The sequence below is a fragment of the Lepisosteus platostomus genome, chromosome 27 (genome assembly GCF_059453375.1).
Source record: "Lepisosteus platostomus isolate fLepPlt1 chromosome 27, fLepPlt1.hap1, whole genome shotgun sequence".
In the NCBI taxonomy this organism is placed as follows: Eukaryota; Metazoa; Chordata; class Actinopteri; order Semionotiformes; family Lepisosteidae; genus Lepisosteus; species Lepisosteus platostomus.
In genome coordinates this window covers 22,180-46,317 of record NC_142637.1, presented here as the reverse complement: position 1 = coordinate 46,317, position 24,138 = coordinate 22,180, and the positions used below count along the sequence as shown (strand labels likewise).

The 24,138-nt window shown below is 42.1% G+C and overlaps 3 long non-coding RNA genes across 16 annotated transcripts; 2 read left to right on the top strand and 1 right to left on the bottom strand.

Moving 5' to 3' along the window:
* Nucleotides 1-322: 322 nt before the first annotated feature.
* LOC148638908 (uncharacterized) lies at nt 323-4,642 on the bottom strand. 3 transcript variants are annotated; one of them, XR_015930791.1, is made up of 5 exons: nt 4,597-4,633; nt 4,258-4,308; nt 3,228-3,386; nt 2,914-3,040; nt 323-412 (listed from the first exon to the last, which is right to left on the bottom strand). It is a non-coding gene; the product is annotated as an uncharacterized LOC148638908 (long non-coding RNA). The 3 variants fall into 3 exon arrangements; XR_015930790.1 differs by lacking the exon at nt 4,258-4,308 and having other exon boundaries at nt 4,597-4,642; XR_015930792.1 differs by lacking the exons at nt 4,258-4,308; nt 4,597-4,633 and adding an exon at nt 3,855-3,927.
* Nucleotides 4,643-6,060: 1,418 nt separating this feature from the next.
* On the top strand, nt 6,061-14,729 carry LOC148638907 (uncharacterized). 8 transcript variants are annotated; one of them, XR_015930804.1, is made up of 6 exons: nt 10,315-11,256; nt 11,921-12,085; nt 12,505-12,592; nt 12,824-12,908; nt 13,438-13,486; nt 14,701-14,729. It is a non-coding gene; the product is annotated as an uncharacterized LOC148638907 (long non-coding RNA). The 8 variants fall into 8 exon arrangements; XR_015930805.1 differs by lacking the exon at nt 14,701-14,729 and adding an exon at nt 6,061-6,586 and having other exon boundaries at nt 11,015-11,256; nt 12,824-13,699; XR_015930803.1 differs by lacking the exon at nt 14,701-14,729 and adding an exon at nt 6,069-6,586 and having other exon boundaries at nt 11,015-11,143; nt 12,824-13,699.
* Nucleotides 14,727-23,960, top strand: LOC148638906 (uncharacterized). Of its 5 annotated transcripts, XR_015930795.1 has the most exons (9): nt 14,727-14,839; nt 15,118-16,166; nt 16,811-16,906; nt 17,151-17,231; nt 17,323-17,388; nt 17,485-21,623; nt 22,241-22,400; nt 22,718-22,758; nt 23,079-23,960. It is a non-coding gene; the product is annotated as an uncharacterized LOC148638906 (long non-coding RNA). The 5 variants fall into 5 exon arrangements; XR_015930797.1 differs by having other exon boundaries at nt 14,727-16,166; nt 17,151-17,220; nt 23,079-23,958; XR_015930793.1 differs by having other exon boundaries at nt 14,727-16,166; nt 23,079-23,958.
* The last annotated feature ends 178 nt before the right edge of the window (nt 23,961-24,138 follow it).

The following is a 24,138-nucleotide window of genomic DNA, read 5'->3' as shown; positions in this document are numbered from 1 at the left end:
TTCATTGGTTGTGCTCTTTTGCATGTGAAACCTGCCTACTTGTGTCCATCTTTAATGAAACAAGAAGGCACAGCCAGGTCTTGACTGAGTTTTTATTGTGCTGATTTGTAGCCTCAGTCCTGCAGAACTAAGTAGAACAGTACAGGGGGAGAGCTGCTCCTTTCGGAATAACCTTCCCAGGATTTTACAGTGGCACAAGTAGGCAAACTTGTTTAAACAGGAAAAATTGTCTTTTTGGGTGGTGCAGGCAGGCCATGATGGTGATTATCCAAGTTACTCTTGGAAATACTATGATGCCTTTTTTCAGACCCTTTGAATGCCTGTTTGTGCCAAAATGCTTTCCCACTGGTGTGTAGTCCTGATGGTCCCAGGAGGTCAGTGAGCATAGTACCTTCTGTTCCAGAGATGATACCTTCAAGTTTAAAGACAAAACTGCAGTTAAAACTCTTATCTAACTTTCACACTCTTGATAATTCAATTGGACTTGTAAACATATTGTTCTTGTAACCTTGTATAACACACCTTAAGACTGAGTACCACCTACAGTGGTAGCATGTTTATTGGTTTTAAACATGTCTAGGGGATCAAGGCTGAGGAGAAGGAAGAGTTGAGGGGCGGATAAACACCAGATAAACTGGGAGTGTTTGTTACAGATTTCACAGGAATTTTACTGCATTATCTCCAAACAACAAGGCAAAAATGTCCTACAATATTCTGTCATCTTACTAGTTATAGATCCTTCAGCATGAGCTAATGCCTTCTGGTTTTACCATGGTATAGCAGGATGTGTGAATGAAGCATCCAGCTGTATTTTCATGGCTTTGCTCTAAAACCACAGCTACTGCCCAGGGTTCTCAGTAAAGTCTCACCCCAGTCACTTTGAGCAGAAGTGAAGCCTCTGGAACCTCAAATTTTGGACAATCACTTCAATTTTTTTAAATCAGTTTCTGCATAGTCCAAGTCTAGCAATTATAATTTGGACCTTATTAACAACAGTAATTTCTTTAGCCAGTCCTAGTGCTCATTAAGAGATTTGTCTTATGGTTGAGTAGGCAGTGAGGATCATGATAGCTCACTCAATACTCTTCTTCCACTGTTCATTCTGGTTTACTTGTGAGTCTGTTGGTTGAGACCTGCTAATTTTATTGGATGGTTTACATTGACGTAAGAATGAAATGTGCCTGCACTAGAGGAGCCCTGGGGTCCTAGAGGATGAAGGCTGCCTCCCAACGTAGATTGGAAACTCAGGCAAGAGAACCAGCAGAAAATAGGCCAGAGCTCCAGGGCGAAGGCCAGGAACCACAGTGCAGACTGGAGTGCAGGTTTGGAACTGGGAGCTGTAGTGCAGAGTGAAGGCCTGGAGAAAGAGCAAACTGGAACAGGAGATGCAGTGTAGAGTGATATTGCCAAGTTAAAATTGAACCCAGGCTTGAATACGTGAGGAACTCTGTTGTACCTTAATTTTTACAGTCATCCACTTTTGTATATTTTGTTTGCTTTTTACATAAGCTATCGCACATAATATTTTTAATTAAGCTTTAATGCAAACACACTCTTTAATTGTATGTTTAAAATTCACAATATGTATAAATACATTACTTCTCTCTGAAAAAAGGTAACCTACTTACATCTAGCATTTTCAAATTTCATGGTGCAAAACCTACCGCTATCAGAAAACAACTTAAACTTGATAGGTTAGTCTAGTCATGAACATTCTGAGCAAAACCATTTCTCCTGTATTTTAAGGAAGGTTGTGTGGGACTGGGCAAAAGAGAACAGTGGAAGAAGGTACATTTTAATATGTAAGTGGAGTTGAGTATTTTTTCCCCCAACTGCTTTCTCATACTTTTTTGTACTCTGAAGACAAACATTTGAGGTAAAGCAGTTGCCACATTGTCAACGATTGGTTGAGCTCTGTGGGCTTTGCCCTAGCTTTTGAAATCACTTCCACAAAAAAAATCACTTTTCTTCCACCCAATAGGTACAGGAGATCTAAATTAAACTGCAGTAATTAAACTGGGTCTCAATTCCTCCTTACTGATGTCAGCCTTCATTGAGGTGCACATGTGAAGCTGCTACAGATCCAGAAGACGATATTGATCTTGACCACCTTGTGGATTTTGTAAAGAGTAGTGAGATTCTGCTAAGGTCAGACTGGAAAGGCAATGGAAAAGCTTCATTTCTAAAACAGTCAGTTAACTATATAAACAAAACAAACATTTAACCAATGATAGTTACCATTTTAAAGGACTGATGGCTTTTTTCAGCATAGGCAGGCAGTTAAACTCCAGATTATATCCTGGAAAGACATGGGTGTGAACTTGTACTTGTGACATTTTATATCTCATCTGGCAACGCCACCACATGCTGGTTGTAGTTGCAGGTAGTAGGTATGTATTACTAGTACCACAGCAGCTAAAAAATCATGTTTTAAACTAGTAAGTGCTTGAGGAGGAAGCTGTCCACATTTTTTGGTTGTAAAGGAACAAGAAAGAGTTAATTGCAAAGTGAACAATAGATTGGTTTCCACTGCTGAGCCTTAAAACCGGAAGATAATTTTAATATTGCCTATAGAGCACTATTCCAGTAGGAATGTGTCCAGCGTTCACCTCCACTTCCCCCCCAGTTTAATTGCAGTACTGTGCCCATGGATTAACACTTGCAGTGTTACATGTTGCACCCAAGTAAGATGGTAAGATTTATAACTTTTATAAACCTAGAATAGTACACTTGCCTATGGAAAAAAAGACAATAGTAACAGATTAAAAAACTACACCATTGATGAATCAATCACTTAAAATGCCATTATAGTTCAAAACTTGGCATAAACTAGTATGTGTTGTAAACCGTATGACACAGTTATAACCTGTGCAGTTCAATCTGTGATTCAGGGAAACTAGTACATTTGCTCACCTTTTCCATGCTCTACAAGAGATGCAAGTGTTACTAAAGAACAGTGTGCACCAGGAAGAAAGCTCTGCATCACGTTTTGCAAAAATGACAGAAGCACTGAAGATGAACCACCTCCCAGGGTTTGATGCTGTACATGAGGTAAGGAAAAGGGATACTATTGATAGGCCATTTGAAGTTTAGTAGTCAAAGCCATAGTCTATCCTTCTCAAGGGTAGAGGTACACCTATCTGTATTTTATGGTTGTTCAATTAAGGAAAATTACAAATAAGTTATTTTGGTTATATAGCTTTTGTGTAATCACATAAGCATATTACCCAGCCCTTTATTGAAAGAACCCAAGGCGTCTGCCTCCGTGATGTGGCTAAGCACTGTTTGGGACTCCCACAATGGCAGGAGTACAGCACCTCCTGTTCTCAGGATCACACTTCACAGGGGTCCACGGGTCCTCCTTCCCAAACCCTGGTTCATTCCAGCTGGGAAATGAAGGACAAGGACAGCAGCTCTGGTTAACACTGCTCATTAGGTGCCAATTCTTTAAAAAAACATGGAAAACCTGAAGAGTAAGTTTGTCGGGCCAAGACGGGGTATCTATGCTCTATAGCAGTAGTTCCAAGTCTTGGTGACCTGCACACCTTTGGGACTTTATTTAACTTACAATATATTACTTTAAATCTCCAACATGAGTAAGAGCAGGGAACAAACCAAAGTCAATGAAGGGTTTGATTGTGTAACTAAGGGCTGAGCTGAAACAAGGTCAACAGGAACAGGATTGGGAACCACTTCTCTAGAGTTAAGAGCCACTGGAATTGTTTCCCAAGATTCAGGAAAAGTTATTTTCAATAAACTGGGAAACCCTCACTTTGGTGGGCAGGTGGAAAGTGTCATAGCTTAACAGAAGGATTCCACATGAAGGAAAATGGACACTGCTACAGTGTACCTACCCAGCTCACAGTATCCTGACCTTTCCATCAGGAACAGGCACTCCAGTCAGTTTACTAGAACCAGCCAAGTGAACGAATCTAAGAACCCCCACTCATTAAAAAAGTCAACTAGAGAAAAACAGCACTTGACAAAGAGGCTTGTCCCAAAAACAGCCAGATGTCACCACTTTATAAATGCTGAATGAACACAGGAGCAGTGACTTTTTACACCTTAAGCTGGGCTGGCACCTCCACAAGAAACCTGAGTAAAACCAGTTTTCCAAGCAAAAAAAAAAGCCAAAATCAATCGGAAACAAAAAGAAGGCTTCACAGTTGAAATGCGTTTTCTTTCTTCTCTTTTCAGCATGGAATATGCATATTACTTGTTCCTTTGCAGACTGCGCATACTGATGCAGGTACCCACCTACAATATCAATAGTCCACCAGAAATGGCTTCATGCAGCTCAGCTGCTTTCTACCAGGTAATCAAGAAAAGTATACTAGTTATATTTTACCTATGAAATGTAATTATTATACTATTATAGGAATGCAAACTAAATGGTCATAATCAAGTGTTTGATAAAACAACCTTGTAAAAACTCATTTAAATCAGTAATTAGCAACAATACAAACACTTGCTGCTCCAGTCCAGGAGTGGTAGTCCCCTTTAACCCCAGAAAGTGAAAAGCCAACTAGTTCAGCCCTGTAAACTTAAAACAAATCTCAAGAACATATTCTACCCCACAGAGCAGCCTGTACTCACCCCTGTTCTGAACCACTGAATGGAAACAGGAGCAAAGGGAGTAATCTGTTTTATACCCTGAGCCAGGCTGGCACCTCCCCCTTGGAATGTAGCAAAAACAGAGGAGCAAAGCATCCACAGGTGACAGTCGTAGTGGCTGTGAAACAGGTTTAACCCACAGTTAAAAGGGGTGTTCCTTAATGTCTTTTTATAGGACCATACATGTGAATAAGGATTTAATTGTACTTGTGTATATAACAAATAAACTGAGCTGAAAAAAAAAACAGCCTTGTAAACACACACATATGTAGGAGAGATGAGTTTCTAGTCATCTGCAGATATAAATGTGAAATTTAAGAGCCCAACCATTACTTATTGTACTCCCACCATGTTCATTTGTCATATAAATTAACTTTTTTAATTAATGCTTTTTTCCCTCAGGAGTGTAGGAGTGTTATTTTTTCTTGTGTTTTTTTTCTGTGTGATTAGTGATGGTTTTGACCAAATAAAATTTTATGTTAAGTTAATATCAAGGTTGCAGTTATGTTTTGTTACACAACCAAACATGTTGTGTTTATATATGTGATATACAGTGTGGATATATATATATACACTTTGAACATTTGAAATTATATTAAGGACATTTTAAGGATCTTGAATAATTTGCAGTTTGGCTTCAAGTCACTTTTCACCATTTATGAGTGAAATTTGAAGGGATAAAAAGGTGGTTTAATCACTAAGAAACTGCAACTAATTGAATAACAGGAGCAGGGTGGTATTTAACAAGTGTTCTTGGTAGTCATTTGGAAATTAATTTGGCTTTGGGATGAGAGATCAATAGGTTAGCTGGCTAATGCTTGTTTGGTCGTTGGAAGCAGGTGTGTGTTGTATTAGAAGCGGTGGGGGTTTGGTAGTGGCCCTTTGAGGAGCCGTTGGGATTGGCCCCTGGTGAATTAGCTACAGCCGTGAGGTCATCATGAGGCTTATAACAAGGCAGCCCAGGAGGGTGGGTGTCTGGCTCTCTTTGTCTCTTACTACAGCAGGTAAAAGAGAGGCTTTATGTTATTAGAGTGGTGGTTGTTAGTTTTTAATGTCATATTATATAAGGTAAATTATTTTGCTATGCTTTTTTAACCAGGAGTTGTTGAATTGTAAAGCTTTTGCAAAGATGTGTTTTTAAAAACTTTAAGAAGTGTCAATACTTGAGAGTATGGAGTGAAGTTAAGATTAGTGTGAAGTCTCTATTTGCTTTTGGTTTAGACAATTTTTAGTTTTCCCCAACACTTATACATTTTGTTTTAGTGTATGAAACTCTTGTTGGTAAATACTGTGATCTCTTCTCTAGAGCTCAAACTGGCAACAGGAAAGGCTTTATATCCTGACTTGACAGTTTCACTGGGACATCAGGGAAGACCCTTCTCTGTCCAACATGCTGATGTTCCAGTCTCTACTGGACTGTAGAAAACTGGAGATGTAGGTCAGTGCGGGGTGAGCTCTTAAGGCTGGGAGAAGTCTGTATGGCACTTGTTCTGGTCCCCTCTCTGTGGCAGTGGGGTGGCCATCAGTGTTTTGCTGCCCTTGTCTCCTTCAGGTGCTGTTCTGAGAGGCAGATGGTGACAATGAGCACATTCACTTGAGAGAGGATGCTGGTGGAGTTTCCAGATGAGATTTTGTTGGAACGGTGTGTGGAAACTGCACAGACCAGCTTTTTATAAGGCTGTTCAGCAGTGGTTCTGATTGTCTGTGAGTTAAACTACACTGCAGTACTCGGAGCTTCTCAATCCCTGGCCATCTCAATGCACAGTATGGAGACACCGTTTGGAGAATTGTTCAGAGGAAGCTCACTGGCTGGCTAAAAGGATACCCACTGTGTGACCTGTTGATGCCCACCTGTGCATATTGAAGTCTTGTGGTTTTAACAGTGGAAGGTGAAGAGGTGCTGCAAGCAATCCTTGAATATTCTGGATGCCCATAGATCTTGAGCAGTTGTAAAGGTAGTGTCTAGGAGGAGGTGAGTTTCACTCTTGTATCCTGTTTTTTTATTTATTTTTACCCTTAAGAATTGGCTTAGTGTTAGTTTTGGAAGACTTCTGGTGATTTTTCCATCATGTTTGAGTGTTGGTTTAATTTGAGGTGTAGGTTTTCTTATCTTCTGGGTGCTGTACTATATACTGACATGTATAGTACTAAACTGGTACTGGGAGTAAAAATTCTTACTGTTTCAAAGTGAAGAGGATCAAATCTAAATCTCTACTTCAGGTTCTGCTGTTGGAAGGGTTGACCAGGCCTTTGCTCCCAGAGGGATGACCTTTATTTGCCAGGAATGTGCAGATGTGGTACACTGTAGACTGGGTGCTTTCTCTTCAGTGAAGATCTGCTTAAGAAGTTCTTAGTTACTAAACCAAGACAACAGCTGTTAGGGGACCCTGTCAGAGCTGCTCAGTGAGTTCTCTACCACCCAGGCGTAGAAACCGGGGTGACTGTGTGTGGAGCAGCTCTGGGCTTGACATTGCTTGATCCTCCTTCAAAGGTAGGAGTGGCTTTCTGTTCTGACTGCCACTCTGCACACCAGCCTTGGGGTGGCTGTTTCTAGGAGCACCTGAGCCACCTGGCTGGTTGAGCTATAACTGACTGTTCCAGGCAGGAGGGGTCCCTGATTTTACAGCCTTTGTTTAGTTGTAGTTGCTGGGGTTCTTGGTTTTCTAACTTAAATGAAGTGGTAAATTAAGAATGGAAGTCCAATACTGAAAGTGTTGTGCAAGCACAGGGAAAGATCTGGCTAAATTATTTTGCTAAGGGTACCAGTGAAAAATAGAGATTCACAGTATGTGAGATTTATTTCATGGGTGCACACATGTAAGTAAATCTAACATTGACTGAAATTCTGAACTGAATTAAATTTAAAAAATGGGGAAACCTATGCTCCAGTCTAGTGTAAGGTGGACTTCCTGATTTAGCCCAGTGAGGCTGTATTTTCCCCCATTATCTGCACTAAAAGCCATGCTGTCAGAGGTTTAGTGCAGAAAGGGGAGGTATGAGTTTCTAGGTGATTGAAGTGGTATGTATTCTCTTGTGAGAAGGGAGAGAGAGCAGTATGGAAACTTACTTGTGCTGGAGAACTTCATTGTTTGTGCTCCTGTTTAAACTGGTTTTATACTGCATATTTTTCCCTTGGCTCCTGTGTATTGACCTGTGACCATACAAGATACTATGGTAGTAAACTATTTCTATTTTTACACCTCTTAGAACACTTGAATGACTTGATTAGGGAATGTTAAGCTTAGTTTTACCAATGGCTTGTTCTGCATATGTACAAGCTGTAATCTCCCTAATGGTATAGAGCATGCTGTAGCTGGAAGGCTGAAATCAACTTTAAGTGTTAAAACTCAAACCGTTCCCCTCTTATGGAACTCCAGTCAAGGCTGCTGCTGTTGGTACTGAAGATGGTTAGTGTTTTTAGTTTTGTACTGCTGTGGAACCTAATTATTTTTTTGGAGGTGGGGGGGGGACTTTCTGCTCTTTTTGTAGTAAATGCAAACTTACTGCACCTCTTTCGTTGTGTGTTGAGGCATTTTCTTAAAGCATTGTCCACCACTATTTGTTTGGGTATACAACTTTGAAATGTCTGTCAATTCTCTGTACTGTAAACTTGTTACTGTTTTTATGTAGAAGTACTGGTAGTTTTATTTAGGTGTGCATTAGATGTACTTGTATGTACCCCATGTCCAGATGGGGAAAAATATCTTCCATTAACTATTTTTCCCCTTTACTTTAGGAATGTTAGTCTTCTGTAAATTATCCTAAAGATCTGAGTATTTGTGTGGCACGGGGAAGCAAGTTGAAGAATTCTAATCTCTTGCCTCAGAAGCTTGCAAGCTAATGTCAAGGAAGAGAAGCAAAGGCATCTATGTCCTGGGTGAGCAGGACACGGATTTGTTTTTTTTTTCTTTCAGCCAGTAAGGATCCAGCATTGAGGGTTAGGATCCGTGATCCATCAGGATTGGGGTGGAGTTGAGTTGGATGCACTGAATTTGATTCATTGTTGTTTGGTGCTACATGTTTATTCTAGTGAGCTGTTGACAACCATTAATGAATATTGCAAAAGGATCCAGTTTCCCTGGACGTCTGCCGTGTCAAAGGAAGAATGTTGAGGAAGCGGAAGGCTGTGTCTATTTCAACTATTGCCTGAATCCCTGACCTTGGCTGCTCTGTGATGGGCAGTTTGTAGAAAATACTGGTCAGTAATCCAGTCAGCCAGAGTCTTTAATGCGGATCCAATTATTGCTCTTAACTCAAGTGCACTCTTGTGGCCAAGGTAAAGGTGAGTTTGAAGGTACGTAGAGGGGAGGTGTAGGTCAAGATCTTTTGGTGTGGATTGTTAATTGATTTTAGTACAATGATCAGTGTTCCCCAATCCCTGGCAAGATTAATCCACAGTGTGGAGAAACAAGATTGGTGAATCCTGTTCAGAGGGAGCTCACTGGCTGGTTAAAAGGATACCAGCTTTGTGACCTGTTGTCCATTTGTGAGTATGGAAGTCCTGTGCTTTGAACAGTGGGGAAAGTGAAGAGGTGTAAGCTGTCCTCAAGTTTCCTGGATGCCCATGGATCTTGGAGGAGATGGAAGGGTAGTGTCTAGAAAGACACTGTGCCTGGAGACGAGGTGGGTTTCACTCGCCCAACCCCCCCCTCTTGGATATCTTCTGGTGGCAAATGACATGGTTTTTAATGTGTTAAACCTTTTTGGCTTTCTTTCTGGGTTTGTTCTCTGCTTGGTTGAAGCTCTCCTACACCGTCATGGACTGAACTGGCTGCCATTCTGACTCAAAGACTGAATTACTGCATTGTATGGGATTTTATTTCATGGGTGCACACATGTAAGTAAATCACATTGGATACACTGCAGTACAGCCGTGACTTGGCACACTGCAGACTCCTTACTGGTTGAGGCTCTGAGGAGATGGCATGTCAGCCAGGTTCTCTTGATGGGTGTCGGCACAGGAACTGCTCTCTTCAAGGGAGAGGAACTGCACTGGATCTTTTCCTTGTGGAAAGAGCCCTGGACTGGGGGGTTTTCTCTGCTCTCTACATTGTTTCCCTGTTAGCTTGTCCTGGGCAGGTGCTATACTGAACATTTTGCAAGTTCAGCGCGATCCTGGATTTGGGGTTGAGCTTCCTTAGTATTTCTGAAAAGTGCTGAGGACTTGGACTAAATCCTTCTCTCCATTTCAGGATCTCTGCTGTCAGAAGGGATGAGCAGGCCTTGGGTCCAGAAGGACTTAATGTGACAACATGCAGGGGTGTCAGTTGTACTTATCTGTGATGGAGTCTAAGAGTGGAATCTGTTACTCTGTACCCATATAGTGGTAGGAGATGTGAGCTTAAGGCGAATGGACACCTCCTGCTTGAATCTTTTGGTTTTACATGCATTGTATCGGTTTAAAACTAGTTTGAATCAATGGGTAGTGCTGTGCTTGCTCCAGATAAGGAATTTTTCAGACTTAAGACCTCTGCCTTAAAGTCTCTTGCTCGGCAGTTTCCATGCTAGTTCCTGGGACCATAAAGTGCTGCATGTAATTAAGTCATATGGAAAGAATTGTCTGTACTGGTTAATATTTCTGCTTTACTTCAAGTATGTTTCAGATATCATACCTTTCTCTAGTCTTCCCAAGCTGAACACATGGTTAAGTAATTTTGTTCCTCCAGTCTTGTCTTATTTTAAATAAAGGTTAACTTCCTTTTTAGTTTGAGATAACTAATGGATTAATAGTGGTGGGAAAGTTCTCTATGGTTGATTGTAGTCCATTAATTATCCAAATCTCATCTGATTAACAGATGAGGTGGCAAGTGCTAGTTTAGTCATTGGAAACAGTGGGGGTGTGGAGGTGGGACACTGAGCACAGGTTGGGATTGGCTCCTGTTAATCGCCCTGAGGAGTTTTATAAGGCAGCCCTGGAGCCAGTGTGTTCCCAGCTGCAGCAGGTGAAGACGCTCCTGTGATTTGTGGTGGTTTTTTACTTTTAAAATGTTAGTATTACTGTGGTAGGTAAGAGTAATGGCTTCTTTTGAGGTTTTAATTTTTCTAGATTTTTTTTTTTTGCAAGCCAGTGTAATCAGATTTACTGTAGCCCTGAGCTTTATTGGATGAAAATAGTGTTTTGTTTTAGTGATCATTGATCCTTTTATGTGGTGAATTAACTAATTGTATGGATAAAGCTGAGGTGATGCATCTACTCAATTTTTTTTTTTTTTAATCGGCTTAAATTGTTAGGACTCACAGACTGTAAACCAATCATCCCACTGCCTGAAATTCCTGACCCTAACCTATAACCTGCACCTTCAATGCTGACCTGATCATTGATCCTAACCCAATCAGTGCACCCATGTGGCCAAGGTAAAGGTGAGTTGCAAGTCAAACTTTTTGTGCATTTGGTCAGCAGTGATGTGCTTCCCGGTCCCTGGCCAGCTGTATGCACAGTGTGGAGTGACAGGCCTGGAGAATCCTGTTTCGAGGAAGCTCACTGGCTGGCCGAAAAGATGCTAGCTGCGTGACCTGTTGATGCCCTACCGTGAGTATAAAGTGCAGAACTTTAAAACGGGAGAGCGAAGACATGCTGCAAGCTGTCCTTACATTTCCTGGATGCCCATGTATCTTGGAGCAGTTGCACTACCCAGAGCAGAGGTGAGTTTCACTCTTCTCCTGTCTTCCCTAATCCAAACCAAATTTGATGCTCTAACCATTTAGTATTTGTGAGTGAGCTTCTCTTTCGGATATCTTTCATGTTGCTTAGTCCAAATTGATCAAACAACCCCCTCACTTGTAAGAATTTTACAATGGAGGAAAAGGTACTTTTGGTGTAGGCTTAGTGTTAAACTCTTGAACCTCATTGCAACATGCTATCCACTTGGAAATGAGGTGTAATTTTGGATTTGTCTTGTCTCTTTTGGGTGATGTTTGCTCCTTGATTGGGTGAGGCACTGACGTGCACTTGACTGGCTGTCATTCTGGCTCTCAAAGACTAAATTAGTGCTTTGTATGTGATTTATTTCATGGGTGCACACATGTAAATAAATCACTTTGGTTCAATTGTGACCTTATGAATCGGACTCCTTACTGGTTACAACTCTGAGGAGACAGCATGTCAACCAGGTTCTCTTGATGGGTGTTTGCACAGGAACTGCACTTGCTCCCCTGTGGCACGACAGTGGACTGGGGGGTTTCCTTTGTTTTCTGCAGGGTGTGGTCCTGTTGGTTTGACTTGGACCCTGTTGGTAGTGAAAATGCGGACTTGACTGTTTCTAAGAAAGGAAGAGGACTTGGGTTAAATCCTTCTCTCCATTTCAAGCTCTCTGCTGCCAGTAGGGATGAGAAGGCTTGTGCTCCTGAGGGAAGACCTTTCATCACCAGGAGTGGAGCGCAGATGGGGCCGGTCTCTTTCTATGAAGGTCTACTGGAGGAGTGGGGAGCTTGTTCCAAGTCTGAATGTCATTGATAACATCAGAGGATTCAGGTTTGACTACAATGTGTACACTAGCTACATGGGGAACATTTTCATTGGGTACAGTACATACACCTGGGTACTCTGGGTTCACGTACAATTGTGTAGACTGTTGTATGGGGTATATTTATGTGTACTGGGCAGATGGCTTTTGGCATGGGACATAGTGTTGTATGACAAACTCTTGGCTACTTCTAGTTTGTACTTCAAGTTGAAAGACCCTGTAATCAGGGTCAGAGATGCAGGACAATCTGAAAGCCAAGCATTCTTTAGTTTACTGCATGGAAAATTGAATATTTTGAGAATCTTTGATTTTGCAACTAATTTTAACTGTAGCAATCCGTTGGGCATCTTCAGTATTCAAGCCAGTGTTGTGATGCAAGATAGTGATGTTGAAATACTTTTTTTACACTGTGTATTCCAATGAGCAGGTGACAGCTGTCAGACTGAGAACGGGGGAGTAGGAAGCATTACTGCTGGTGAACTTGGGCTGCGCCGAGTGAACAATGTGAGCTGAAGGTAAGCAAAGGAGAGATTCAGGTCAGTGTGAGGAGAGCTTTTAAAGTTGGGAGCAGCCTACACAGCACAACCTGGTCCCCTCTGTGTGGAGGATGGGAGTGGTTAGTTCTTTTACAGTTGGTGCACGTGGCAGTGGTTGAAGACAAGATGCTCCTAGTCTCAAGAGAAGTGTCTTGGTCTCTGGAATGTTTCTGTGATTTAGGGTGGAATGCTGTGATTTGTGCTCCCCAGTCCCTGTCCACCTGAATGCAAAGAGTGCTGATGGACGCTTCCATTGAATAGTATTGGCCGTCCGAAAGGATATCGGGAGTGTTCTGTGAGTATTAAACACGTGGGAAGGTTGTGCAGAACATTGTCTAATCATTGGTGAGTTTTGGCATTTTGCACCTTGTGACTGGTTCTCTACACTTTCCCAAATCAAAGATGACTGAAATATCAAACTATAGTGTTTGATTAAAAGCATCTTTATATGGAGTCAGGTGTGAGTGTCTTGCTAGCAAATTCCAAATGCAATGCCTTTTCACTTTTGTACTAGGCTTTGGGATTCACTGGGCAAGTTTAGCTTCCTGTTGAACTGTGGGTTTCTTTATTGTAGGCTTTTGTTTTGATGTTTCTTGCTTAAGCAGTTGTAGCACCAGCAGCCTCCTCCTCTTGGAGACTCCTTGGAGATGTTTTCAAACAACAGTGAAATACCATGTCTGAGACCCAGTCAGATCAGTGAGTTCCTTACCACTCAAGAGTAGATTGGGGAGGTTGTGTGGGGCAGCTGTGGGCTTGACACCACTTGAGCAGCTTTCTTTTCTGACTGCTGCTCTACACATCAGCCTTTTGATGGTTGTTCCCAGGAGCAGCTGAGCCACCTGGCTGATTGAGCCAAAGTTGACTTTGTTCCAGGTAAGAGGGGACTCTGATGTAGCCTGGAGCTGCTGGGGTTCTTTGTTTTTTTTAGCCTTAATGATAGTGTCACTGTAGCATAAGTACTGGTTAATCAGGGGACGGAAGTCAAATACTGAAAGTGTTGTGCAAGCACTGGGGAGGATTTGGCAAAATTGTTTATGGTATGACTGGGAAATTAGAGAATTGTCAGTATGTAAGATTTATTTCATGGGTGCACACATGTAACTAAATCTTACGTTGAAATTTTAGAAGTGAATTAAGTAAATTAAAGGGGGAACTAAGAGTATGGTGTCTTCCTGATTACCCAGTGAGACTATTCTGTGAATGTCCAGCACAGTCCTGTCAGAGGTTTAGTGCACAAAGGGGAGTGTTTCTAGCTGATTAGAAGTGGTTGTGTACTGTGCCTTGTGAGGGAGAGAGCTACATGAAGACTGTTGGACTTTCTTATACTGGATGTGTACTTTAACCATGAGCACAAACCTGTTATTGGTGTTAAACTGGCTGTGAAACTTGGTTAAGTGGTTCTGCTGAGCTTCTAGAAAGCTTTTTTTAAAGGCGTTTCTAGTCATTGAGGAACATGAGGCTTAGTTTGACCATGGGTTAATCGGTATGTGTTCAAAGTATTCTCTCCATGATGGTCAAGTGTGTGATGCAGCTCAAAGACCTCAATCCACGTGGTGCCCTATCAATCAGTTTCAAGTACTATGTACTTTTGTTTCAATTGTTTAATTTGTTTAAGCTCTAAAGCCTTTTCACCTTGGTTAAGGCTGTAGCGGTTTGGTACTGAAGATGGATAGTGTTTTGATCTCATACTGCTGTGGATCCTTGCTGTTTTTGAATTTGTTACTTTTGCAAAATCAGAAGTGGCTCGTCTCAAATTGAGTTTAAGGCAAAAATTCTGCTGCACTAGGTATGCATTTTTAGGGTCTCTTTAAAAAGATTGAATTTCAATTACTATTTTATTTGGATATGCAGCTTTGCATAATCAGTTCTGTTTTTCGGTAGTGGTGGTTGGATTTTAATGATGGGTAAGTTGTGCTTGAATGTGCAGCACATCTACATGGTGAACTACTTTAAATGGATTTGGTAACAATCATGTATCTTGGTTATAAGGCTCAGTTGGTTAAGCTAGAGGTTTTTAATTGGGTGTCTCAAATTTTCTACTTTTTTGCTTTTGCAACTGATTTGACTATTTTCATTTCTGGTTTCAGCCAGTATCCAAGCTAATCTCAAGGAAGTGCATTGCAACAAGATCCAGAACTGTCAATGTTAGTGGTGTCTGTGTCCATGATGCCATGCTGCATGATGGTCCAGCTCAGAAGAGAGGAGGCTAGCTTTGTCCTGAGTAAGGTGAGGTGATCCACCTGCTTCAAGTTCTCATCTACAGAAAGTCCCGAGCCTCTGAATAAGGTGGAAAGAGTGGTGGGTAAACCAATCATCCTACTGGCTGATGTTCTTGGGCCGTAACCCTCATCTTCAGTGTGGATATGTTATTTGCTCTCACTCTAATCGGTACACTCTTGAGGCCTAGGTATAGGTGGGTTTGAAGGTAAGTAGAGGAGGTGGAAGTTTAGCTGTTTTTCCTGAGATGGGTCAGCAGTGATGCAGATCTGTGCATTTGATTATAGTTCAATCAGTGCTCTGCAGTTCCTGGCCAGCTGAATGCACAGTGCAGTGACAGGCTTGGAGAACCCTGCTCAGAGGAAGCTCACTGGATACCAGCTGTGTGACTGGTTGATGCCCATTGGTAAGTAATGAAGTCTGTGGTTTGAACAGTAGAAAGTGAAGAGGTGCTGCAAGCAGTCCTTGAAATTCCTGGATGCACATGGATCTTGGAGCAGGTGCAAGGGTGGTGTAATAGAGGACATGTCCCTGGAGAAGAGGTGAGTTTCACTTTCCCGTCTAACCTTATCCATAGCAAACTTGATGCTATATAACCATTTAGTGTTTAGTTTTTGGACCAATTCTGGTGGATAATGTCAGACTTTAACATGCTGAATACTTACACTACGTTTCTAGAGGTGAAGCTTTTTTCTGGGTAATGTTTCCTCCCTGCTTGGTGGGGGCATTTCTATACTAATGTGCACTTGACTGGCTGTCCATTCTGGCTTTGTAAGACAATTACTGCTTTGCATCTGATTTATTTCATGGGTGCACACATGTAAATAAATCAGTTTAGATGCACAGTAGTACAATGTTGTGGCACACCAACAGCCTCCTCTACTGTAGACTCCTTGCTGGTTACGACCAGGTACTCGTGATGGGTGTTGCCACAGGAACTGCTCTCCTCACAGGGGAGGAACCGCACTGGATCCCTCCCCTGTGGCAAGAGCCCTTGGCTGGGGGGTTTTCTCTTGGCTCTCTGCAGGGTGTTTTCCTGTTTTATCCTGGACAGATGCTGCACCATAAACACTTTACAAGTTTAGTACAAAACTGGAACTGGGAGTAAATGTTCTTGTGGTTTTCCAAGTGCAGAGGATCATGCCAAAACTGTCTACTAGGTTTTATGCTGCCGGAAGGGTTGACCAGACCTTTGCTCCCAGACGGATGACCTTTCATCACCAGGAGTGGAGTACAGATGGGGCTGGTCTCTGGGATCTTTAGCAAGATCTGTTGGAGGAATGGGGTGCTTGTTCAAAGGCTGAAAGTCAATGGTAACATCAGAGGATCTAGTCAGGTGAGTGGGTGTAGCGAGTCTTTCTACCCAGTAAGAGAGATGGTTCATCTTGAGAATACTGGTTACAAGGGGTACTTCATTTTTCATTGGGTACATTTGGGTACTCTGGCTATGTTGGTTCATTTGGCTACATAGAGTATATTGGGCAGGCAACCTTTGGCATGTGCATAGGAGTTGCAGCAATGGTGTAGTACATGGTAGATTCAACTTTTTCTTTTGCCTACTTAGTTTTGCACTTACAATGGACTTGAAAGACCCTAATATCTGGGTTGGAGGAATGTGGGACAATATGAAAGCCTTGTCTTTAGTTCATTTCATGGAGAACTGAGTATTTGATAGTCTGTAATTTTAACTGATCTTGGAAGAGAAGCAAGAACAATTTGGGTTTTGTATCTTTGGGTCAGTGAGATGAGTATTTGAGGTTGGGGTCAGTTGTGATCAGTCACAGTTAAAGGAAGGATTAAGCTGATGAATAAATTTTTTACACTACATGCATATTCCAGTGACCTGGTGACACCTGTCGGATGTAGTAATTCAAAAGGGTCACGAGCTTCCCTGGAAGTTGGCTGTCGGTAGTATAAAGGGAGATGAAGGCTGCCTTCTTACTGAACTTGATTTGTTTTCATTGGTTTCATTGTTTGCAGATGTATCGGTCCCTCACCTCATGTGAGTGTGATGCCAACCTACAAGATTGCCCAGCTCTGGGACAAGGAGCCTGCATTTGGTCAGCTGAAGTTAAGGTGATACTTCTGCAAGAACCTGTGACTCTACATGCGCATTCCAGCAGAATGGAAAAGTGTAAATACTGGTGATGAATAAACTTTTTATCCCACTGCCTGATTAGTTTACTCCTAACTCATCTTGCATTTTTAGTATAGGTTTTCAAATAGTTGTTTAAGATGTTATCCTTGTTTGATCTTTTTGGCATCAATGTCAAAAATGATTGAATGGGGGGGGGGTTCTGATTTTTCTTTGTTTTCCCAGATCTGTCTCCGTGGGGAGCAAGGAGTGCTACTGGTTGGGAAGTGGACTTGGGCTTCCCTCAGTGAACAAGGTGAGTTGAAGGTAAGTAGAGGAGAGATGCAGGTCAGTGTGAGGAGAGCTTTTAATGTTGTGTGGAGGAGGGAAATGGACATTTTGTGTTTTGTCCTTACAGTTGGTGCACTGAGAGGCAGCTGTCAGAGTTGGGATGGTTTTCAGCCCCTGGTCTCAAGAGAAGAGTGTCAGTATCTTGGTCAATTGTTTAAAGAACAGCCTCTCTCAATAAGGCTAGACCATGGTGGTGCTGAGTGGTATGAATGACTTGTTTTGTTTTTAGAGTGGAATGCCATGATGGGTGCTCCCCAGTCCCTTCCCACCTGAATGCAGACATGGAACAGTTTGGCTGTCTGAAAGGCATCAGGAGTGTGATCCAATTCCTTTCTGTGAGTATTGAAGTCCTGCAGATGGAACACCAGAAAGCAAGGAGGGGTTTGAAGCTGCCCTTGCTGAATCTGCTGGGTAGCTGTGGATGTAGGAACACATGCAAAGGTAGTCATGCAGGGCATTGGTGAGTTGTGTCCTTTTTAGTTTCTGTTCTTTGATTTGGGAAAGTGTAGAGATGTTCAAGTTGGTCATTATACTCATATAGAGGTATATGGTGTAAAATGCTATATAACTATCCTCGGATGGTAAGTAGTACAAAAAAGAAGCAATGTGCAAAATCATGCATCAACTATGGATCTAAAGTTATGGGGAGTGAGGTTGAGGTAGATTTCAATGTGTGTTTGAGCTTAAAGAGAAGGTACAGTGAGGGTTCAGATCATGGGTGAGAAGCTGGCAGTTTAATAGTGTGGGGGTAAAAACCGAGTTTGGTAATCTGGGCCTGAGTGCTCCAGTACCAATTTCTGGCTGGTAGAAGGTCAAACGCTCTTCTTGCTTGGGTGTGTGGAGTCTTTGCTTGGAGCTTTCCTCAAGCACAGTCTGTCATAGATGGACTGGGCAGTTTTCACCACCTGCTGTAGGGCTTTGTGGTCGGCAACACTGCAGATGCAACCTGTTAGTGTACTGTCTGTTGTGCATCTGTATAAGTTGGTGAGGTTCTGGGGACATCTTGGCCTTCTTCAACTGTCTTTGGAAATACAGGCTCTGTTGTGCTTTCTTAATCAGATAAGTGGACAATGGACTTGGCACACACCCCTGGGGAACCCCAGTGTTCTGAGTTTGTGTGGTTTCCAAGCCTGACAGCCTGTGGTCTGCCTGTCAAAGTCCCAAATCCCATTGCAGAGGATGGTATTGAGACCCAGTGTACCAAGTTTCTTTTTTCTGGAATGATGTTAAAAGCGGAGCTGAAGTTGGTGAATGTTTTTCTTTTTTTTTTTTTTTTTTTTTTAATCCAGATGGGATAGGGCAGTGTGTATGGCAATGAAGACTGTCATCTGTGGATCTGTTGGTATAGGTCTAGTGTCAGAATTGTTTCCTTAATGTGCCCCATGACTAGCCCTTGAAGCACTTTACCATGATGGTTGTCGGTGCCACCGTGTGGTAGTCATTAAGGCATGTTACTGTGGTTTTCTTTGGTATTGGGATGATGGTGGTTGTCTTGAAGCAGGTTGGGACTACAGCTTGGCCCCAAGACATGCTGAAAATGTCTGAATACACTCGGCAGTTGATTGGTTTAGGTTCTGAGCATGGAACTGGGAATGATATTGGGCCTTGTGCACGTTCACTTTTAGCAGAGATCTCCTCCACATTTGCAGACAGTGAGAGCACCTGGTCGGTCGCGGAGGGTGCAGTTCTGTTGAGTGGATTTGAACCGAGTGTAAAAAGTGTTGAGCTTGTTGTGCAGGGAGGCATCATGGGCAGGTGCACAGATGTTCTTTCTTTCGTAGTCTATACCGTCCCACGTGTGTTGGGTCATGAGTGCTGAAGTGTTCCTCTAATTTGTTTAAGTGTTTTTTGCATGTTTAATACCTTTCTTTAGATTGATCCCGGCTGACTTGAGTTTTGATTTATTGCCTAATTTGAATGTTTCATACCTTGCTTTGATTAGGTTGTGAACCTCTATGGTTTCGGTTTAAAAAAAGTTCACTTCTTTTGAGTGTTCCACTTCCAGCACGTCTTGATGATGTAGCTAGTGACTAATGCATTTTCCTCTGTCTGTGTGTGATCCCTGTGTGGCTGCCATTCTGACTGCTAGTTTTGCTTGCCTGCACAGTTTACTGTATGTGGGGAGGAGAGACTGATGTGAGCAGTGTATAGTACTTCTAGTGCTTCCTTGTCATTTGAGCTGGAGGGGGAATGTAGATGGTGATAAGTTGTAAATGCCCTCAGCAGATTACTGAAACTCTAGAGTGGCTGAGCAGTGTTTTGTGATGGTAGATGCGTTGTTGCACCACACGTTAATAAAAATGCATACGTCCTCGCCTCTGGTTTTACCGGACTCTGCAGTTCTGTCCATGTGGAAGGCAGAAAACCTGTCTAGGTGCATCGCCTAATTCTGTCAGTCGTTTTGGTGAATACATGAGTCCAGAGTCACAGCTGAAATTGACAACTAGTGTAAAGCTACTGGCTCTTTTATAATTCGGAAACAAGTTTATACAAAATGTTTAAATGCCTTTTCAATTTTGGATGTGGCTCATGTTTGTGACTGTGGCCAATTTAAGCTTCCTTAAGTTCAACAGACTAAAAGTGCAAAATGTAACTGTTGGTCTATTTTTCTTGGTAATAGTTGTCTTTCTTGGTGATTCATTGTTTCACTTCACTGGCTGTCTTTCTGGCTTTGAAAGATTTATTTCATGGGTGCGCATCGAAGTAAATCACTGCAATATAAGAGACTTGGCACACCAGCAGACTCCTTGTCATGTCAGCCAGGTTCTGTTGATGGGTGGTGGCACAGGCACTGCACCTGAGCCCTGGACTAGCGGTTATCCTGTTGGCTTGTCTTGAATGAACAAAGTTGGCTGTGGAAATGTTGTCTTGAATGTTTCTAAAACGTGCAGAGGATCAAGTCTAAATCTCCACCTGAGTAACTTGCAGATGTGGTACACTCTAGACTAGGATTGCAGCTGGGGTTCATTGTAAGGATTAAGTTGCCCTAAAACCAAAATGTTTTCATCAAAAGTAAGGTTGTCTGTTTTAGTGCAGAAAGGGGAGGGATGAGTTTCCACCTGTCTGGAAGTGGATGTGTGCTGTGCTTTGTGAAAAAGAAGGGCTGCTTGAAAACTAATGCTTTTGTTAGAGGACTCTCGTTTTTCTTTTAAACAACTGCAACTGCTACAGTTTTTTTTTTGTTCCATGTACAAGTTTGGTACTGATGTATAATATACAAAATGGTGTGTAGTTTTGCCCTGAGTATCCTGTACAGCAGTCAAGACAGAGGAGATGTGGCTGTAAAAGTGTGTACTCGGGGAAAGTGGTTGTTGAACCTTTGTTTTCAGAGGAGTTTCTAGTCACTGGGGAATGTGAGGTTTGGTTTTATGAAGGGTTTGATCTGTATGTGTACAGGCTGTAATCTCCCTGCAGTTAAAATGCATGTAGTGGCTCGAAGGTTTAAATCCATTGGTTGTGGCCCATCACTAGGTTTTGAGTTATTTTTGCTTTGGAGTTTCAGTTTTGAATGTTTAAGCTTGAAAACCTTTTCAGTCCAGGCTGCAGTTCTTTGGTACTGAATATGGTCAGTGTTTTCTCGTTCTACTGTGGATCTCAAGAGTATTGGGGCACCTTGAATTGTTCTTTATGTAAAACCAAAATTTTAATTTGGTCTTTAAAAGGCACATTACTGCATCTCTAGGTCTGCGTTAAGAAAGCCCGAATTTCAACCTCTACCTGATTGGATGTACGACTGAGAATTTGACTTAATACCAGGGTAATTTTATTTAAGAGGGATTTGTTTGACTGTCTTGTCTACATGGAATACAACAATAAATGGATTTGGTCATCCCTGTTTACCTGGGTTTTCGGACAGTAGAATCTAAGCTAGAAGCTTTTAGCTTAATTTTGAGGGAGGAGTTGAGCTGGTCGCTTATGTTTGCAGATGGATGCACCTGGGATCTGAAGTACTTGAATGCTTTGTTTTGTACTGTATGCGAGTTGGTGACAATTAAGATGGAGTTTTGAACTGAATCCAGAGATTCTTTGGATATCTTCTATTGAAAGAGCAGAACTACAAAGAAGCTGATAGTTGTCTTTTTGGTTACTGCCTGAATTGCTGAACTTGTTTGCTGTGTGATGGAGAGTTTGCAGGAGTCACTGTCTTTTAACACATGGGTACATGACACCATGCTGTTGATGGGGAGCTCAGTGGCTGGCTAAAAGGATGCATTTGGTTTGATTTGATGCAAGTACTGAAGTCCTGCGCTTTTAACAATGGAGAGTGAAGAGATGTTTTGCAGGTTATCCTTAAATTTCCTGGATGCCTATGGATCTTGGAGCAGTTGTGAAGCAAGTATCTAGGAGGATTGTGTTCCTGGAGCAGTGGTGAGTTTCACTTGTTTCTCTAATGTCCAAATCAAATGCATTTTTAATTTGTCCTTTGTGTGTAAGAAGTGTTTTTGAAGGTTGACAAGCTGCTTTTGGGTTAGGCCTAGCTTTGAGCTCTTGATGTGATGCTTTAATGTGCTAAACATTGAGTCATAGTGGTGTTTTTTTTCTGGCTTATTTTTCCTCCCTGTTTGGTTGAGCTATCTGTATACTCATGTGCATTTGACTGGCTGTCATTCTGGCTCTGGAAGATGGAATTAGTGCTTTGTATGAGATTTTATTTCACGAGTGCACATGTAACGAATCACTTTAGATACACAGCAGTATGATGGTGACTTGGCACACCAGCTGCTGTCTCCAGTGTTGAGTCCTTGCTGGAGATGGCATTGAGGTTCTCTTGATGGGGGTCGGCACAGGAACTGCTCTCCTCCCTGGGGAGGAGCTGCAGTGGATCCTGTGGCAAGAGCCCTGGACTAGGGGGTTTTCTCCGTAGGGCGTTTTGCTGTTGGTTAGTGCTGGATAGGTGTTGCACTGTATGTGGGGAGTGGAAATGCTGGCTTGACTGTTTCTAAGAAGTGCAGAGGACTTGGTCTAAATCCTTCTCTCCATTTCAGGCTCTGTGCTACCAGACGAGATGAGCAGGATTGTGCTTCAGAGGGAGGATCTTTAATGACCAAATGTGCAGCACAGATGGGGTTGGGCTCTGGGATGTTTGTGAAGATCTGCCAGAGGAGTGGGGTGCAAGTTAAAAGCAGCATCAGAGGATCGAGACGGGTGAGTTTCTTCCCCCTCCTACGAGGCGTGATGGAGCATTTTGGGTATACTCTGGGTGTATGTTGGTTTGAGGTACATTTGTGCACTGCATATTGTTATATAAAGTCCAGTGAGTTTATTGGTTAGACAGCTGTTGGCATGGGAGTTGTGTAGTACATTTAGGATACTTTTCTTATGGTTTTTGCTCTTTTAATGGACATGAAAGATACTGTTATCAGAGAAATGTAAGAGAATATGAAACCCTTGCATTTTTAATGATTGAGATTTGGTTTTGTAGCCTACATTAACTGCTTCAATTTCTTGTCTTTTGTGTCAAGCTGAAGACCTAGGCGGACAAGCAAATGGATCTATGTCCTTGGTAAGCAGGCAAAGAAAAAATGGGTTGAGGGAAGGGATAAGTTGGTAACTCTGTTTTGGGATGGAATTTGTGAACTTGTGTGCAGATGTTGAAATGCTTTAATGCAGATATTGGAGATGGACTTTTCCCCTGTGGTAGGAGCCCTGTACTGTGGGTTTTTGCTTTTACACATTTCTGGGTGGTTTTCTGTTGGGTTTGTTCTGGAATTGTGTAGCACTGAACATTGATCATTGAGGTCAAAATGGGTGTTGGGGGTGGGAATGTAGACTGGACTATTTCTGACTAGTGCAGAGGACTGTCTAGTTTTTTTTTTTCTTTAGGTTCTCTGCTGTCCGGGGGGCTGACCAGGCCTTTGCTGCTGAGAGAGGACCTTTTAACAGGATGGGAGCCCAGATGCAGCGGACTGAGATCTGTCTGTGAAGATTTGCCAGAAGACTCGTGGGCCCGTTTTTGATTTCAGAAGACAACGGCCACAGAGGAGCATTGAAAATGCTGTACAAGTTCCTAATGACAAGTGAAGAATGAGGGGGAGGCCTTTTGTAGGGTGGAAAGAGGTCTAGGTGGTACATGAACCTATAAATGAATCTCTGCATGCTGGTCTTGTAATTGCTGTTTGGCTCTTGGATTGTAACTTTAGCACCTGAGCCACCTGGCAAGGAGGAGACAAAGTGACTTCCGGTGTGGGAATGGAGAAAGTATATTTTGTTACTTGGTAACCATTTTTGTAAATTATGGGCCATTTGAAAAGCAGAGTTTGAGAGTCTAAGGTCAAGCAATGATTTATTTGCATGGGTGCACACATGTACATAAATCTTGCATTGGCTTTAGAGTAAAACTGAATTGAGACCCTAAAGTAGAAATGAATAAAAGGAGTAGTTATGCTATCCACTCGTTTGGGGAAAAGAGGCATTGGTTTAGCTGAGTTGCTCTTTTCATACCTGCACAGAAAGCACTTTTGTCATGGGGGGGATTGTGTTCTGTTTTGTGGATTTGTAAGTACTTTGCTAGACAATGTTCTCCTGTATTGAATGTATTTTTGTTTGTATGGCATCATAATAAAACTTACTAAATGTACCAAATCTGTTGTGTTTCTTGCATGTTGATTGTGGCTGTAGGTGCTGTTCATTATATTGAATACACACTGGCACTGGATCTGCTTTTCCCTGCATTGCTGTGCCATGACATTTTACACCCTAAATGAGTTTTTGGTTTCAGTTTTTTACTACTCGGGATTTAGGTTACACTCTGTGTACATTTGGTGTAGGTAGTGGAGGTTTTATGGTTCCAAGTATTGGTTTACTTTCACATAATTAAACTCAGTTTTTTGAGAATCTAGGTGAGTTTTAAAGTATATATTTAGGCATTGATGGTGTAAAGCAC